The 18,819-nt window shown below is 40.7% G+C and overlaps 1 long non-coding RNA gene across 2 annotated transcripts in view; it reads right to left on the reverse strand.

Annotated features, from left to right (window-relative positions):
* Positions 1-404: 404 nt before the first annotated feature.
* The window catches only part of LOC106041973 (uncharacterized), a 42,400-nt gene continuing 23,985 nt past the window's right edge, over positions 405-18,819 (reverse strand). The window contains exons 5-8 of one of the 2 annotated variants that reach the window (XR_010833358.1): positions 11,273-11,373; positions 4,576-4,734; positions 4,313-4,438; positions 405-3,993 (exon numbers count right to left, since the gene is read on the reverse strand). This is a non-coding gene — a long non-coding RNA (uncharacterized lncRNA). Of the gene's footprint in view, positions 4,439-4,575; positions 4,735-11,272; positions 11,374-18,819 lie in introns of both variants that reach the window. The other variant, XR_007164426.2, reaches the window with a different exon arrangement.

Raw genomic sequence — 18,819 nt, forward strand, 5'->3', positions numbered from 1 at the left:
AATCTTGCAGATATCAAAGTCAACAGGAGATTGTGGCCATGGCTCTTCTAAAAATTACTCAAAATCAGGTTACTTGCATTCACAGCAGATGAAGTCATTGCTCACCAGCAGAGGTACACGGACAGTAACAAACAGACTCTCTAACAAAAAACAGATCATCTAGTGATATAAAACACTGCCTGGGAATTACAGCATTTGCTACTGTCTTGATCCTATTGCATGAGTTGTGAGATGAGGAGTATTCTGCAAATCAATTTTAAGAAAAGAGCAGTATGCTTGAAAAATAACCAAGGAGAATTGTGGACAGTCATAAATAGGAAGTCTCTAAGCAACCTATACTGCGAGCACGCCTTTGGCGAGAAGGGCAGCTGTCAGAGTTTTACTCCCACAGATAATTACACAGAGGTGCAATTTGATGCAACAAAAATGGGCTTTTAATTGTTCATGATTAGAGGGGGAACCCAAGCAGTAGTGTAAATAAAAAAGAGCCAAAAGAGTGTGAGCATTGCACTGAAGAGGCATCAGTGTTACAAGGCAGATAGAGAATTGTGAGATGAAAGTTTGCTACTCTTCTCCACGTATAACCACTGATCTAATGAAAGACATTATCTTCCTGAAAACCTTGCCCATTTAAGTCCTTAGATCATCATCACCACAATAACAAAACCATTATGCTTTTATATATACACACATTATAAATATCTGTATCAATACACAAATAGTTTAGGACATTTATTCAGGTTTTTAGCATAGGCTCATCCATTATCAAGGAGGGGCAGGACAGAAAGAAGAATTTGTTTAGATCATTTATTATGAATAATCATCTATCCTTCTGAATTATGATTTATGACCAGTTTGGGAAAATGTTTGTTTAAATTTGAGCTGTAGCAGCTACCTCTCATCCAGGACTGATAAAACTACCAAATTCCTATATTTATCCACAGTTGAAACTACAGGAACAGCACCTTAAATGCAACTATCTGGTATTCAAACCCAAGGAATGAAGGAAGCTTAAGGACTACTTAAACTGCAGACAGGTCCCACTTCTCAATTTCTGGATACCTACATGACCCAAAGGCTCATGGAAGAGAAGTGGGGGAATTCATACAGATGCTCCAGAGGAGAACATGAGCAACTGATCACCAGCAGGACCCCTCCTCTCTATCCCAGCTTCCCACAACACACCAGAGAGCAATAGGAACCAAGAGAGGACTTCTCTTCGCTCCCAAATATACTTACAGAGGGGAGGGATAACAGTAAGGGAAGAGAAAGCCAATTTTTTTACTCCCTCCCCCCAGTCTTTTAGGAGCACTCCTCCCTTGTACTCAGCTCTTCAGTCTCGTTAGCTGGAAAGTGCCAAGGCCTGTCCTACAGTCAGCATTCCAGTGTCCTTTAAGACAAACCCCCTTTAGAGCAGTTGAACAGCTGAGTTCACTTCACAAAAAACAAAACAAATGCCCCATTTGGAAGATTACTTTCAAGGGTTCCCCAAACACAGATGGTAAAATTTAACATGAGTACTGAGGTGTGTTTGTATGGCAATGAAGAAAAAGCATAGTTGCTCATAGAGAGCTAGCTTTTGCAAAGCAAAGTCATTTTTTTTCCTCTCCTTTTCTATCTCCCCAAGCCTTTTTTTTTTTTTTTTTGAGAGAGAGAGGATAACTGGAATTGTTTGCACTCACTTTGCAAAAGTTCAGTCTGCATTAAAGTAACAAGGAGCAAAGCCACTAAATCCCAATGACAGCATTTGGCAGGAACAGCAGTGAGAACAGGGACCAGAACAGCAACAAACGCCCTCCCAGACAGCTCACGGGCAGAAGTCCGGCTTCCCAAGGCAAGGTGAGCACAGTGCTCTACCTTGGATCCTCCTTCCCGACCCAGCCCAGCAGGGCACAGGACTTTTGGAAGGATAAAGTTATGCCCAGCCTGTGGCACTCGGGTACAGGATTTGGGAACAGCGCTGAGCGAGGGCAGCTGCTGACTCAGTGTTTGTCAGTGCAGCAGGTCACTCCTGCACAGGAGCCAGCAGTGACCATGGGCTGCAGAACGACGATCTGACAGAGGAAGAACAAAGGTCATTAAAACACTTGCAGCTAAAAAAAAATAATAAAAATTCAGCTTGGCAAGCTTGGAAACTGCTGTCGTCAGTAGAAATTCATAAAATAAATCTTATTGTAAAATATATCTTCCTGGGGTTTTCTTTTTATAGCAAGCTTTATTTTTTGAAAATTGATATTCAGTCTTACGAGATATTTACAGCTCTTATGAGCACAGCGATTCCTGCTTTCCTTACTGTTTTGATGTTAGAATTTGATGAACACCTTCGGATGCGTCGATCTTTATCATCAGCCCCGGCTACATTAAAAACTCAAAGGGAAAAGATGTTGGCTCACCTGTCTGCTGGAGTCATTCATTAAAATATGTAGAGAACTGGGCTGCGCACAAACTCAAATCACGCTAAGTAGGAGGCTGGAGATATTTACCATTGCTAAAACAAAATAATCTCAAAATCAGAGACTCATTTTTATAATTTATTTATTTTAAAACAGCTGAGGTGATTCTGTTCTTCAGACACAGAGCTCTGTGCCCATGAAGCCAATTAGCATAGTCACTATTTGTTCATTACTCAAACCTATGTCCTCCAATTTACACTACCCATATGCTAGGCTAATTTTGTGTGGAACAGGATGCCAGAGAAAGGTGCCAGATCACTAATACATAAAAATTACAGATACTGCAGTGGCTCAGCTGACAGGCAGGAGTGGTTCCAGGACGTAGCTCTGGACCATTTTGTCACAAAATTTGCCCTGCCCATATGAATCCTTTAAATCATTTTTTCCCAGACTAAAATTGGATTTTAGCAATGTGAGGGGGCAGAAGGGGAAGGATTTTCCATGATAACTGATTTTGGTGGTGACTGCACAGAATTGTATGAGTGGTATTGCAGAGATTAAAAGAGATCACTCTCTAACAGTCTGACAGGGTGTGTATGTGTGTGTAAACATGCTTTTATCACAGCAATAAGTCTTAGAAAACAGAAATCTCTACTTTGTGCCACCGACCCAATTTACATAAAATAAGATAGCCATGTAACTAAACCTAAAAAACAAGGTGCTGCAGATGTGCAGTTCAGGTTAGGTCTGAAAAGGGAAGTCCAGGTCTTCCCAAGATCTTAGGAGGAAAACATCTTCATATTTTAAGACCCTTTGACACTGTCATGCACAGGAGAGTGTCACCAGCAGGAATTAGGACACGGAGGTTTTCATGGCTGATACAGAAGGCAACAGCAAGACCTTTCTGTGTCTGGAGGAAAGAATCTGTTGCCCCTGTCTAACCCCTTCAAGGCTTGCAGGAGCTCTCACCAAGGGAAGGGGATGTGGGCACCAGCAGAGTGGCCCAGCCTGGATGAGAGCTCAGCCTCCCCCCGGCAGCACACAGCCTGCCGCAGGACAGAACAGGGCACTGGGAGACTTCCCGGGGCTCCTCTCTTACCCAGCCCAGGGTCTGAGGCTGTAGCTGCTCCCTGCCCTCCTGCCCTTTCAGGTGAGCTCCGATCCCTCCCCACCCACTTTCCGCACACCTCTTACTGCAGACGTGCCAGTACAGTCCAGGGAAAAGCTCATTTCTGTCTACTACAGCAAAGATATCCAGCAAAATTTAAACTCTCAAGCTAAGTAGAATATAGAGAGAAATTTATGTAAATAAAAGCTGGATTGGTTTTTATTTTTTCTTTTCCTACTGAGGAAGACAAAGTAGTGGCACAGGGGCTACGTGAACTTCACATCATGCATTACTGCTCATTACAGAGTACAATCCAGCAGGGAACACCAATCAAGCAGACCATGCGAGAGGCAGAAGCACCATTAGCACCCGAACAACAGCTCACAAGGGTGAGCCTCGGGACTCTGCCAGGGCTGGAATTCAGGTGCGCAGCCTCCTTCATCTTCATTATCACATAGCACAACCACACACCGTTGTAAAAGGAAGATCCTCCTGCCGAGACAGACCACAGATGCAAACATAACTGTCTACAGAAATTAGCAAGGCAAATAGATCAGCAGAGTCTTACACAGGCCTGTGACCGCTATTATATTTGGCTGCAGCAGCTTTCCTGGTGGATAGCAAACACTAAGTGAAGGGAAGAAAAAAATCTATTGCACCTTCCCTGTCAGTGAGCCATGTGCAATCTAGCCAGTAAATAGCTGAGCTAATTCACAGCTGTCACATTTTAAAATGCCACTGAAGTGCAGAAGAGAATGCAGAAATCCAGAGCCGTGCATTGTCCCTGATGTGCAAGAATACTACTACCAACCTCTGGTCCTCTTCTGCCAAATGTCACTGGGCTAATATGGCTGATAAGAGTAATTCAGAAGGCCAACTGTCATAGCAGATGAAATGCATGTTTTCTTCCAAGCCTTGTAATGCAAATCAGTATGTCCTGTTGAAAAATGACAATTTCAGGTTTCCTTCTTGTACTCGAATGAAAAAGGTGCTGGTTCTCAAGACTTGCAGAGTCATACTCTATGCACAGGCCAGCAAGGGCAGATAGCTACACTATGAGCCTTGCTAATTTACCTTGCCAACACTCTTCACGCCAGATGTAGAGCATGTGGGGAGAGGTTGCGTTGTGCTGAGCCTGTCAACCAAGGTGCCCACCGCAGGTCTGATACACAGTCATGTCCACTGGGAAGCAGCTGAAAGCACAAACCCCTTACACATATGTTGCTGAACAGCCTGCCGGAGAAAAATGAAAACCACCTGCTTGTTGCTAATTGGAATGCAATAAAAATCTACTCGGGAAAAAAAAAAAAGTATATTTTTGCTTCTTGTAACCTTGTCAAAAAGCAAATGTCATCTGCTTTTCCCCGCACACGAAAATGTTGGTTGTGTCTTGTCCCTCGTATGGCAATCTCTCAGAAAGCATATTTAACGATATAGGAGTTTAAACCTTTGCTGAAACCTTTTAAAAACGTCACATACGGCTCTTCAAAGTTCCAATCCCAGAGCCTTCCTAAGGATAATGGAGGAGAAGTTAAATCAACTTTATTCTGGGATTACCTTGCCCCTTCTCCCCTTGGTCAGAAGTAATTTATTAGAAGATTACCTCCATTAAAAACAATTCTCCATCTTCCTTGGAAGCATTTCCTTCCAAAGAGAAAAGAGATTATGCTAGACTTTGAGAAGCTGGTTAATCAAAAGGACATCTGAATTAATTTCTCTAATGTTCATTGCAAAGTGCTGGCATCACAGACAGTCTGTGCAGGTGTACAGACAACCATCCTGTCCATTATTCCTCTATTTATTACAGATACAAATTCACCTTCCACCAAAGCTTTGCACATCACGCTGCTGTTAATAATGTCTCTGAAGTTTCAGTGGTAGGTGAGCTGTCTCATAAACAGCAACTGCTTTCAGTTTGTGTATTAAAGTGATTTACAGTATAGCGGCTGGAGTTCTCTCCTGCATAGCTATATAGGATAGTAAATATTACGATATAGGAAAGTGTTAATGAATTCATAAAGTATGCTAGCAGACAGGGTCAATGATGTATTTATTATCTTAAAAAACAGATCAATCTGGCCTTGCTAGAGCAGAATAAAAGGTGGTTCTTCCAGTAGTAACACAGGAAATCTGTTAGCCTATGATATAGAGTACAAAAAGAGTTTAAATACCAAGTTTTCTGTGCCAAGGAAACCGTTTCACAGAATGTATAATTTAGTCCCTTAAAAGGGTGGAGATACCTTTCCTATCTATTTAAATTATATCTATTTCATACTCAAGAGCAATAAAACACTAAGTCCTTGGCCTGAAGGGAAGCAAAACAAGGAAATGCTTGCAGTCTTCCCTAATATATTATTAAGCACATACGTAGTGGTCATCTATTTCTAGGTACTTCATGCACTCTACCGCTGTTCTGCAGTCTGCTTTCTAGATCGCACTGCCTCTGGTAGCTGGGGAGGATCAGCGTGCCCATGCAGAAAGGAGCTGCTCTGCCCAACGGGAGCAGGCTCCCAGCCACCTGCCAAGCCCCACAGGTTCCCAACACATTCTGGCTCCAGTAAGATCTCTGAGACAATCAGAAACTTTGCATCAGCTACGAAAGCAAAATGTAGAATACTTTGAAGGTAAACAGACTGAATTTAGATGCATTGCCTTTTTTAAAAAATCAGACAATATTTAAAGGATGATAGAATTCTAAATTCAAATTTCCCACACATGTGCACTGAAATCAGTGCATCATTGCATCCAAATAGAAAATTCCCTATTTTCTTATATTCCTTTTTACTATTCTGCAGTATGAGCTGTATCAGCGCAGCATCTCTCTGGCATTTCAGATGCATGTTCTACCTGCCCTCCTCTCTCCCCACCCTCCAAATACACTGTCATTTACAAAAGGAAGGATTTTGATTAATGAGTTCTTCCTGCCAAAAAGATAGCCTTGCAAGCAGCAGAATGAAAATAAGTTAGATTGTATGAAGCCCATAAATACAATCCTTCTGCACAAAAATATCCAATTAGTAGCAAGAACTACTTGCTTATGAGTCACTAATGAATACTTCTATATGCTGAATATTCATATCTTTTTGTTTATGACACCGCCTCCAAGCTTGACCCCCTGTCATCATATCAGAAGGATCAAAGCTTTAAAAGAGGTATTAGCAATTTCTTCAATAGCTTTTTTTAAACAGCATGGAAAAACTATTGAACCATGACTGTTCGGTCAGAGACAAATATTGAAATTCCAACACATCATTTCTTTGGTCCTTCAGTGGCTGAACACATGAATGCCATGTGTTTAACCATATATGACATTCCTTTAGAAAAGTGCACAAATTGTTGGTTATTTAGGTCCTGGCCATGCAGTGAACTCTTTGTGGGCAGCTTCCCTGCACCCACGTGGAGATTTGTGGGTACAGACAGCAGAAAAGCCAGGTTCTTTCTTGTAATCAAGAATAATTTGCTTTTAATTCACTTCTAAAAGGCAGTTTGATTCCATACAGATTAAAGATAAACTTAATTAGCACATACATTATTTTTCTACTCTTACTAACCTTATAACTGCTTTTTAAATTATGTACAATCTACTCTGTTTTTTTAAAGTGAGGCAGTTACCAGAGTTGGGCAAATTGCAATTTTTTTTTTAACTTCTGGTGGCTGATACCATTTGGCTTCTGGACATCGCTACCAACAATACCACTGAGTACCACGCTAGCATCAAACAAGGGGTCTGTGGACTTTTGCAAGCAGGGAAGCAGTTTGGAAGCAGTTTCTTTCTGCTTCTTAGCCTTCCCCTGCATAGTCAGGATGAACTTTCCCCTGCCCATGAAGGCTGCAGTACCAGATGAACTCAGCTGCCTTGCCCTCCTGCCTGGAGTGCTCCACTATAACCCCTGTGGTTATAAGCTGCCACAAGAACAGACTGACTCTGACATGCAGCACCCTTGCTCTTCTCTGCCATTTCCCTGGGGCGAGAAGTACAGGCCATGGAAGAGAGGGTTGAAAGGAGAAGGGGCAATGTCTGTGCCAGTGCCAAGCAGAACAACCAGATAATGACCCAAGAAAGAGCCATAGTGAAACAGGACTGTGCCATACATACCCTAACATCAGCACCCACTTCTGTTATTGCTTGATATTGGATATCCTTAAAATCACCATATCACTATGGGATTAGCACACTCCCAGGTTTAGCAGAGCAGGGCTGGTCATGGTCACTAGCTTCGTCCCAGTGCTGCACACAATTCTTGTCCCATCCAGAAAGTTTCCAGGTTTCCAGATTTAAGTCCAGCACTTCAGCAGCTGTGACATAGCAGCGTGGCCATTCCTGGAGACATACACCACTGTTCACCTTCCCCTCAGCTGAATCAGAGGATTTTAGTGCAATCTGGTTCAACTGAAAGCACAGCAGTAAGATTCAGATGCTTTCAGCTGGCCTCACTGCCTAATAAATGAATGCTGTCAAAAGGAATCCAGTTCTTGTTATTTTGAGGCTTGCATAGGGTCATTGTATGATGATTGTTCCTTGGGGTGGGGGAAGCAATTTTTGTGGTAGATTGCTCCTTTTAGATATGAGAAGCTGTGTAAGGCAAAGGATGTTAAAAAAAATAAAAATAAATAAAATGTGCAGAAAAGACATTTTTTTTTAGGCTGGAGGAAATACTTTACAGTGAGAGAACTAAACAGTTCAATCTGTTTATCTTATCAAGAAGAAGATTGAGTGGTGAGTAGATTACAACAGATAAGCACCTCATGGGGAGAAAATACCAGGCACTAAAGGGATCTTTAATCTAGCAGGAAAAAAATATAACAAGAAGCAAGGGCTGAAAGCTGAAGGCAGATTAATTCAATCTGAAAATTAAGAACATATTTTTAACTACAATTTTGGTGAGTTATTGCACCAAATATATTGAACTGGGAGATACTGAATGGTCTGAGAGAAACAGCAGATTTGCCAGGCCAATACTTTCTGGCCCTACACTATGAATTTTGGAGTAGGGTGGGAGACTGGGAAGCATTCTGGTTTTAGAAAATGCAGTTCATACTTCCCATCAAAATAGAACAACTTCACTTTCCTATGCTTGATTCCTTTCTTCCACTGGTCTGAGAAAAACAGATATTGTTACGTTTACTAATTAAGAATGTTTCAATAGCTAAATCATTCAAGTATTTTCATGCACATCTGTATTATGACTCCTAATGAAGTAGCATTTAGATAATATTTTAGTAAGTATTGGGAAGTACAATTTTCTTCACATACTTTATTGGGGACTATTCTGTATCTACACACGTTTCATAGTAACAGCAGAAGGAAGGTGGAGAACTAAAGCTGGAACTAGACAATGGATGGTTGTAAAGATCCATGGGACAACTCAAGGGGCAAGAAGAGAGTGGAAACTTTATGAGGTTGGTGGCATGTTTTGGAGAAGCATGTTACATGGCTGTCACAGAAGCAATGGTAACAGAAGAACTAGGCAGAGATTAATTTCCTCAGATAGTTCTGACAAGTTTTCTCCTTCACCCTGACCTCAACTAGTTCCCACTAAGCAGATTGCCCGTACAGGGTAGAAGCAGCAGAGCAGTGGCATTTTTTCCCCTCCAAGTGAGGTGTATTAAGGGGAAAGGCCACTATCTGAATTGTTCTTTAACTTGGGTTTCATTCAGAAAGACACCAAACCCTTGTCATCACAGCATAGGACCAAGTATAATTGCTCCTCTCTCCTACGTTGACATTTTGTGTTGGGTACCCTCACTTCCCGAGGGCAGGGCTACTCTGTCCTCTGCCATGTGCCCCTTGTGCCCTGGAGCAGAGACCTCAGGCGTTCATCTCTGGAAGTGGCTGAGATGCCCCACTTGGCCCCCACCGCATCCTGTAGGGATCCAGCCACCTTGCCCTGCCAACATGCCACCATGCCTGGGACGGGCAGGGTGTCTCACACCGCACCACAAAGCGTCACAAACACCTCATCCAGGTCCTCATCTCCACTGGGATAGCAGAGTGATGGCTTGGGGATCTCCTATGTATCTCACCGGTCATCTCCTGATCAGGCACCTCAGCAAGACTGATGGAGAAAGCATTTTTCTGATGTGAAAGCAACTATCTTTGTGCATTTTCAGTTCCAGATCTCTATATTTACTGGAAAACCAGCACTGAAAAATAAAGCCTATATAGAAACTGACTGTAGCACTCCCTGTTATGCTATGGGTAAAAAGCTATGAAGCTACCAGTATTTACCTTGGGTTTTATTCTACTATTTACTGTAGATTTCAGTTAAAGCAATTGCTCTGAAAACCCGTGTGCCAATTAGTATGTTCTCAATATACTGTACATTTCTTTAAAATGCACATGTGCGACAAAGAATTCAGAGAATATCATAGGGAACTGCTACTTTTTAATTAGAAATTTCATTTAACTAAACAAAATATAATAAACTCAATTATCTTCATTTTTTACAAAATGAACTGATAGACACTGGTACTATTACATTCCTGTAAACGAGGGTAGGATTTTACCAAGCACAGCATAAAAAGTCTTAATATTTACTGAGGAAACAAGGAAAGGGCCCACAATGTGGTCGTCCATCACTACTCCATCAAACAAAACAGATACTTAGGATATTATCTGCAGTTTTGCCCAGTTAACCTGATGGGTGAAGGAGCTCAGTGCTTCAGAACAAAACACAGCAGTCTCTCAACTCTCCATTAAGATTTCTGATACTTCTCAAGAAGGAAATTGCATACACCAACAATACAGTTTAGGTAGCTAGCCTAGGCAACAGCCAGGAAGCCAGGAATCACCAGAAGACATTTGAACAACACTGGAAATTGTTCATGGTGAGAAGTGAAATTGTAAGACTTACTATGAGATTTAATATTTCAGAGAAGACAAACATTTTAGATACTGTATAATGGTGTGTGCAGCGTGAACAACTCTCAAGTGTTCTGGTTTTTAATATCTATAGTAAATGCCCTTTACTAATCAGCTTAAATAGTGATTTGAACGTCCTGTGGAATAAGAAGTCCTTTGAGGTCAGGCAGGACCAAGGACTTGCTCTGATAGACTACATCAACTGAAAGACAGCAACAGGAAGAGAAGCTTCTCTACCCTGATGACACATCAAAAAGTTCATCTGCAAAACAAGATTTAAAGAAAACAGGAAATCGGAAGTGTAGGCAAGTAAGCAGCTATGGGATGAGCACAGGTTTGACTAAACAGAAGTCCTGTGCATCGGTGAGGCTGAGGCAGAGCACTGGGCGTTCAGATCGTTCAGAACAGCAGGAGCAGGCTGAAGCAGAGCAGCCCATTTTCATGGCCACTGTTAGAGAAATGAAGAGCTTTACTAAACTGTGTACCGGAGACAACTCAAATTGTCTGCAGTAATATCATCTCACGTACTTGACACAGAAACCATGAGATATTTAAGGACAGCACAACGACGCAGAGTGCTGCGGCAGATGTGGGCTCACAGGCAGTGAAACTCTCAGACCCTAGTACAGCGTTAGGCAGAGAACTGGACGATGCTTCTGTTAGACTGTCTTGGACCCAGATGACAAGATGGGGGAAAAGGTCGCACCAATGAGAAATTAACCACAGGAAAATCATTACCAGCTTTCAGATATGTAAAACATAGGTAAAAGTCTGGAATAAATGATTTTGAGGATTACTCAGTTTAATTCCATCTGTAGCTCTGCCTGTCATCTGATTTCCATAGGTTAGAAAATATCAGAGAAAATTGAGCTAAAAGCTAGAACTGCAGAAAACCTGCCTTCAGCTTACTAGATATGAAGAGGAACTGCAGGAAGTAGACAGCCATTGTCCAGCGGGGAGAAGCTTCCAGGGACTTGAGCACGGTTCAGAAATTCTTTTCAGGGTAACACCTGACATAAAAGATGGGGATTAATCACAGTCGCAGAAAGTAGCATGACAAAAGATCGTGAACCTGCAAGGGGAGAATTTTCAGCTGGCTGATTTTTACCAGCAAAAGCAGTTGCGTGGTGAGCTGGGCTCCCAGCTGAGCAGAAGCAGTGCTGCTGCAGCCCAGAGGCAGGGTCGGCGTTACGGGAACCGGCACTGAGGCAGCCCGCAGGGAGGACGCAGGCTGGAGGCCCTGGGCAGCCCTCTGCAGCCATACCTGCTCCGATGCACTGTCTGCTGGAGCACCGAGGCTCCCAGGGAGGAGAGGGAAAGCAGGACATACGCAGGCTATTGCTCAAGTTGTCATGGAGTTATTCTCTTAACTATCACTAAGGTGACTTCCTTATCACTACCTATGCAGCTATTTCTTATCAGACCCCTATTCTTAACAGTTTTCTCCATCTCCTCTCAACTTTAATTTCATTTGGCTAAAAAAAATAATAATCATAATTTGAAGCAGCGATATTCATTTCAAGAACAGTTGCTCCTTGCCCATCTATACTTTTAATGTGTTACTGATGAGTAAGGCTGAGTCAGATTTACAGTTAAGATATTTGGTCATGCAATTAATGATGAAATTATCTGAAGCATGTGTTAGTAGTGCAATTTTGTTCCTATGGAAGCTGACAGGAGTTCTACTTTTGACTTCAGTGGCAGCAGAGCCAGCCTAACAGTGAGCAATTCAGGTTTTTACCATAAAGCCTTTTTAATGCCATGAATAGCATGCTGTATCCTTGGTAGCATATCTTTGAGGCTATCTGTTGGCATGGCTTAATTATCCAGTATCAGTTTTCAATTACAAGTATATGAATTCTGACAAGGTTGTTAGAAGTCTAACAACTCTTCACCAAAAATGTATGAGCATTCTCTGGTGTCCTTAGGCACAATTTTTTCCTTCATCACAAGAAACTCTGACCTCTTTACTGGCATTAACAGTGACATTGTAGTTCCTAAACTATCATGTAATCATGTGATATATTTCCCTGGAAAAATAGATTCTGCTTGCTGAGGCATTGTCTGACAGTTCAACACTCAAGAATCAGAATGCTAAAGATATTTTAAGTCAAATAAAGCTTATGGTAATAAAGTACAGTCTGGTATATACAGAGAGGAGTCACTGTCTTAAGCGTGAAAATAGAAGTAGAAAAAGGACTATAATTTTCTCTTAGTCTTATCATGTATCTTATTACATCTTCCCTGAAAACACAGTGACAGCGAGACTGGTTTAGAGTTAGCCTTTTCCCTGACTGCAGTCCTGAAGTTCACAGCAAGTCCTGGTGTTTCCAAAGCCAGCACTCTTCTCTGCTTAACTACAATGAGAAAAATGGTACTGGTAGGAGCAGACTACAAAGAAAATCATTCTTCTAGAGAAAAGTTTCCTGATTTTATTATTATTTTCAGCATGTTTCTATTTTAAAACTCCCAAATGAGAAACTTATAAAATACACAATGAAAATTGTCAGACCATTAACTACACTCAAATGCAGTACCATTATATCAAGACTTGCAGATGCTCCTATAATCAGCAAAGTAACATGATTCAGATTAAACAAGGAAGAAGAGATTCTTTGAAATCTTTTGCTCCTGTTTCCAAATATTTAGCAAATGCAGTTTTAATGCTGCAAATTATGTTTCTTTATGTTGTTATTTGCCTGAATTGGATGCTGTGACAGCAGTCTGCATTTCATAAGGCATGGTTTCCAACCAGCAAAATCTATTCTCTACAGGAAATATGCTCCACTTATTCCAAATGTTCTGAGGACATCAAACATGTTTGTATAAACATGCTGTATCATAATTGAGAGACTTGCTAGTACTCAGAATTTAGACAGCACTTTACAGCTTCAAGGTGCTGTACAAACATTTAGCTGATTTATTAATTAAATTTTCTAACTAGGGACATAACCTAGATTTAGTTGGAAGAAAGCTGTGGATGTAAGGAAGTTGGGTAAACAGGTTTATCAGGTTTACGTAAAAAACATACCAAGTTTTCAAAGAAGAACTTCCCTACAAAAACAAATAGGTAACACTTCTCAAAAGATATTCCAATACTAAAATCATTGCGCGAGTGTTATCTGAGCTTTACTGCATTTTCCTCCTGGAATCAGCTCTCTGCTTCTCTAGCACAGACGTGAGCTGACTCGAGCCACAGCAGTTTCTAATATAATATATTTTAAATTCAAAATTCAAGTTCAGAGGACAAACCATTGACTTAAGTGTACTGGACTGCATCATTAACATGGGAAAACTGCAGTTGTGTACATACAAAGACAGCATCTGTCCTCTTCAAAGTGCTAATCAAAAGCTCAGATGTCCACCTGAGTTCTCCTCCTCAGTGACCAAAATGAGATTCCCATAATCTCTGATGCCCTGAGAAGCTTCTAATCCCCGCTTGGCAACCTAATGGGCAGCTGTACTGAAAGGTCAGCTCAGGCCACCAGGTTGAGGTTTCCAGAGGTATTTGGCATTGGTCTCACCAGTTTCTCCCAAAGCAGCAGAGAAGCTTACCACTGAATTCAGTAGAACCCAGATGAATTTTAGAAAATTTCTACCTGTCAGTCATGTCCTTCCCTACTCTACAGACTAGAACACTGTGAACCAGTAGCCTCAGTATTACAGGTCTGGCTTCTGGTTTTTATTACCACACTAGGGGATATTTTCAAAGACTCAGTTAGGAGTTATGACCTAGATTTACAGAGATATTTAGATTTGTATTTCCTGCTTAATGCTGCTTAATGTTCAGCGACATCAAGAACCTCATTGCCCATCTCCGGCAGGGTTCTTGGTACAAGCTGTTTCCTTTACAACTGAATTTTGCCCAAACTCCAGAACTGCTCTGAGTCAAACACAGTACAGCTACAGTCATCTGTCCTCTATGGGTTTATGTTCTGAGTAGAGGTCTCTCATCTGATATAGGAGTGTCTCTGCACCTTATTATTCTTTCATTGGCACATAGTAAATTGAGCCTTGGCAATAGCAATACAATAGGGAAATAAAGATAATTAAGAAACATAAAGCATGTCAGTCTTCTTGAACCCAGTTGGAATCTTGGTTTTGTGTCTCTCTCTTGTAGGATTATGAGCCTAGTTTTAAGTCTGTATTCTCATAATTTTACATAATTGACCATTTGCAATCTTCTATAATCTAAAATGTCTAATAACTATGCACAGAAAGTGAGCCTTTTCCATAATATTTATAAATATTTCATATGAACTGGAGTTAATACAATTTATTTATAATGCATGGGAGTCTGCAGTGGGTTTATAAAAATAATGGGTGTTAACATGCAGTCATGATTTAATAATCAGAAACTAATTTCTAAAATACATACGGAGAGTGGCTGCTTCCAGTAATCGGTAATAGAATTGAGAGGTGCAGATATAGATGGATGACTGAAGTATGGTTAATATACCATACAGGGTAGACCAAAGATGGCATTAACAAGAACTTCATCCTCTCTCTTCTCTTATTCTTTTCAGTATCTGCCAGGACAAAACTAGAATAGCTTCTCCAGAAACTCTTAGGCAACTGGATGCATTCCCTCCTCCTGCTGACAGCCACTGTGGTTGTGGATGATGTCACATGTATTACGTCACCGTGGTGCAGTAACACCAACCAAAGATTCTCACCTTCTCCAGAAGCTGCCCAGGGACCATCAAGCTACATAAACCATTAGCCATCTATGAACTAATTGATTCAAAATTGTTAAAAGGGAAGAAAAGATCTTTATCTGCTCCACAGTAAATGCCTCTCTCCCTCTCTCACCTGATACACCGATGTTGCTTAAGTGATTCCCATAACATTTTAGAGATCAGCATTACAGATGGAAGAGAAGAAATCTATGTGCAGGAGAAACCAGATGAAGTTATCAGATTGACTTAAGAGCATTAACACAACTGAAATGGACCTTCTGGTTTTCATTTGCTGTGAAAAAAGGATGCAGAAATAAGGAAGTGGATGCACCTGATGATGATAGGAAGACCACAGCTGCAGTGAGACAGCCATGCAAAAGTTATCCTGCAGAGCACCATAGCAAGGGAAGAGACCTCCCACGTTAATGTCACTTTTGACGCACATCTCGATTCCCTTCCCATACTCTTTTAGCAACCTGAATATGCAAGGTGATGGAGCAGCAATTATTCATGCTGCTAGATGCTAATTACTGTATTTGGGGAAGGGGGAAAGAACCTTAACATCAACAATTATCCCATGAGACCATTATTTCAGTCATGCATATGCTTCTACCCTGCAGTTCCAGCCAAACATTGCTTATTATTCATTACAAGACTAGCCACACTTTCTATGACGGTCCACTGACAAAATGACTTTAGATTTCTTCACAATTTTTGCACAGCTCAGCATCAATAAACTGTGAAATGTATTAGAAAACAATGTTTTTAATGGCTTTATTTTAAAATACGTTTCAGGTCATTCATGTCGAGAAATGCTTATCTTTTGAACTCTCAGATTGCTGGGCTGAGCAAAACAGGGCCTTAAAAAAAAAAAAAAACTATTTCAAATCCCCATTTTAATAGAACTTTATATACATATATATATATGTATGTAAGAATCTGAATGGAGTAAGCAGTTATTTCAGGGCAGCTGGACCAAGTTTCTCAGAAGTAAACGGGTGTTCAGGCAATGACTTGTGACATGCCAGGACTCTAAATACTTCAATTCCCTATTGAAAAGGACGTCGTATTTTCTGTTTGGTAAGATATCTTGCTTATTTATTTACAAGAGAATGTAATTACAAAGACAAAAGAACTCTTAAGAACTAATATAAAATTATTCCCCTAAGTAGAGTTACCTACAAGATTCAGCATCTGAAGTTATAAGCTGTACTGCCTCAACTCTCATAAAGTATTTACCGCATTCTTCCCTCTGGCTCCTGGTTTCCCCAGAACCATTTTGCCTGGTGCTGGTGCCCACTGTTTGTTGTTCCAACAGGGTCACTTTAGCTTCCAATCAGAGCAATGTGGTTTTATTTCTTGTAAAAATTTCATTTAGATCCATGCCACTAAATATCTACAAATCTAAAATAATATATTTATGATGCTATAAATAATATATATAAAATAGTTGTAATATATATTAGTTAAGCCCAGAATGTTTCTCATTCTGGATATTATCTGTGGTTACAGCTATCAGGTGAATACTATGAAAAATGAGAACAAATATTTTAGTTTATGTTCTTACATATGTTGACCAAGCTGTTTGTGCTCTACTGCTTCAACAACCAACTGTCTGTTCCTCACATCATTTTAATTACCATTTTTCTATTTACTTAGAGAGGCATGGCAAACTGGACAGTCAGGAGGATACACATGGTCAATATTTATTACAGTTATAGCTGATGTCAATTCTGGTCTGAGTTAGATGCTGGCCAGGACTGGAAAGCAGTGGCCAGACTACCCGGCATGACAGATCCTAAACGTCAAAATGGGTTCTCCAAGGTTTCAATCACTGTAGACCTAGCCCCAGTTTGTCAGCAAACAAGGCTGTGGATATCAGAGAGTGAGATAGGGTAGATGGCCTAAGTGGCCATCACATTACAGGCAATCTTCAGAAGATCCAAATCTGGGCTGTGCAGATGTTAAAAATAGTTATAGGCTTAGCATCAGCTACAAATGGATGCTAGATGCATCCCCTTGGCATTTAACTTCTGATTTCAGAAGCTTTTCTCTCTGAACTTTTCTGTGTTTGCGCATTAGTCTAAATATTAATAATATTTTAATTCTGTTAAAATATTTGCCTTTTGCAGATCCTTTAACCTTTCTCTTTTACCAGCAGACTGTGTCCATTACCCATCATTCCGCTATTAATAAACCCATTTCAGCTCGATCCAGTTTTGCTTTTATGGAATTACAAGTGAAACCTCCAGGTTCATGCCTTTTGTCCTCAATAAATGCTTTTTTGGAGCATGGTTTAGTGAGTACCCATCATCTCAGATCCTGAAATCAGTTCTTGAACCCCTCACAATGTCCGAACTCAGAGGATGGAAGGGCTTACATGCACCTCTCCACTTAGCCACAGAAACCTTACTCTTAAAAACCCTGGATCATTAACTTACTCTTAAACCTTACTCCTAAATATTGCTCTTAAAAACCCTGGAGAATTACAGATCTCTTAAAATAAGCAAAAGAAATCTCATGAGAGGCACTGCCCTGCTGTCCCATCTCACGAGCCAACACAAGTCCACGTTTAGATGGGTCAGACCTCCTCCTGCCTTCCCCATCCGCAAGATCTTATTCATGCCAATGGCCAAACTCCTCCCTGCAAACAGAAGCCACCTGCACATGCAATCTTTTGTTTCTTGGCCTTCTCTGCTCAATTGATCTTGCTGAGGAAGAAAACCCTGTCCAAGCATGCTGGACTTCTCTCGCTCCAACTCCAGCAACAGCTGTTGGAGACAAAACAGCACCTTCCAACACCAGGAACAGCCCCACCAGCTCTCCTTGGGCTTTCATACAAAATTCACGCTGGCGCTAATGAACCGATGCATCTGTATGGTATGATTTCACTTAGGGATTTTTTTTCCCTTTGCCTTTTTTTTTTTTTTTTAAACGGAAACCAAAACAAGTGCAAAAAAGCAGAGCTCCTCAAGGCAGTTGAGCAACTACAGCACTTCAGGTAATCAGAGTTCAGGCTGAAATGCCAGTGATCTACACGGATAACCTAGCACACTTTTCAGACAAGAAAATACCACAATAGTGGTGTATATGAGAATACATCTACAAATATTGCTGATCAAACTTCAGCTCAATAGATGTTTTACTTATCAGACTAAACATATAAACTTTAGCATCAGCTTAAAGTCTTTAATCATTTAATTCTCTTGTTCATCCATTCATCTTTTCTCTAATCTGATCTATCAGTCTGGTTCTCCAACATAAAAACTATTATTGCAGCAAATATCACCATTTTAATTTGTAACCAGTGTCCTAGACACATCCCATAAAATATTATTTTAATCCCTTAAAAGGAAAAGAGGATTTTGTCATGAATAAATTGGACAGTCTTGCACATAAATATAGTGATAAATGTCTTGCAATGCAGGTGAAATGTAAAATATAAACAAATGTTGACTATAGGAATGTGAAAATACTGATATTTATGTTTAGTTAGTAGACAAGTCTGCTAAAGGAAGAAAACAGTCAGGGTCATCTTGGCCCTGACAACCTCTCTCTTCTAGCAGAAGGCTGAAGGATACACGTAAGTGTAAGTGAGAGGGGGAGGAAATAAAACCAGCACCTTTCTCAAAATGAGTTGAGAAGAGCTGTCTGGGCTACAGAGACAGTGCCCAGGGGACTGCTCACTTGGAGCCTACCCATAAGCTTAAAGGCTCCTGGTTAGGTTCTCTTTTTAATGAATTTTCCCTAATTTAGATCTCTCCTGTGGAATGAATC

Source organism: Anser cygnoides, chromosome 8 (assembly GCF_040182565.1).
Source record: "Anser cygnoides isolate HZ-2024a breed goose chromosome 8, Taihu_goose_T2T_genome, whole genome shotgun sequence".
Taxonomy (NCBI): Eukaryota; Metazoa; Chordata; class Aves; order Anseriformes; family Anatidae; genus Anser; species Anser cygnoides.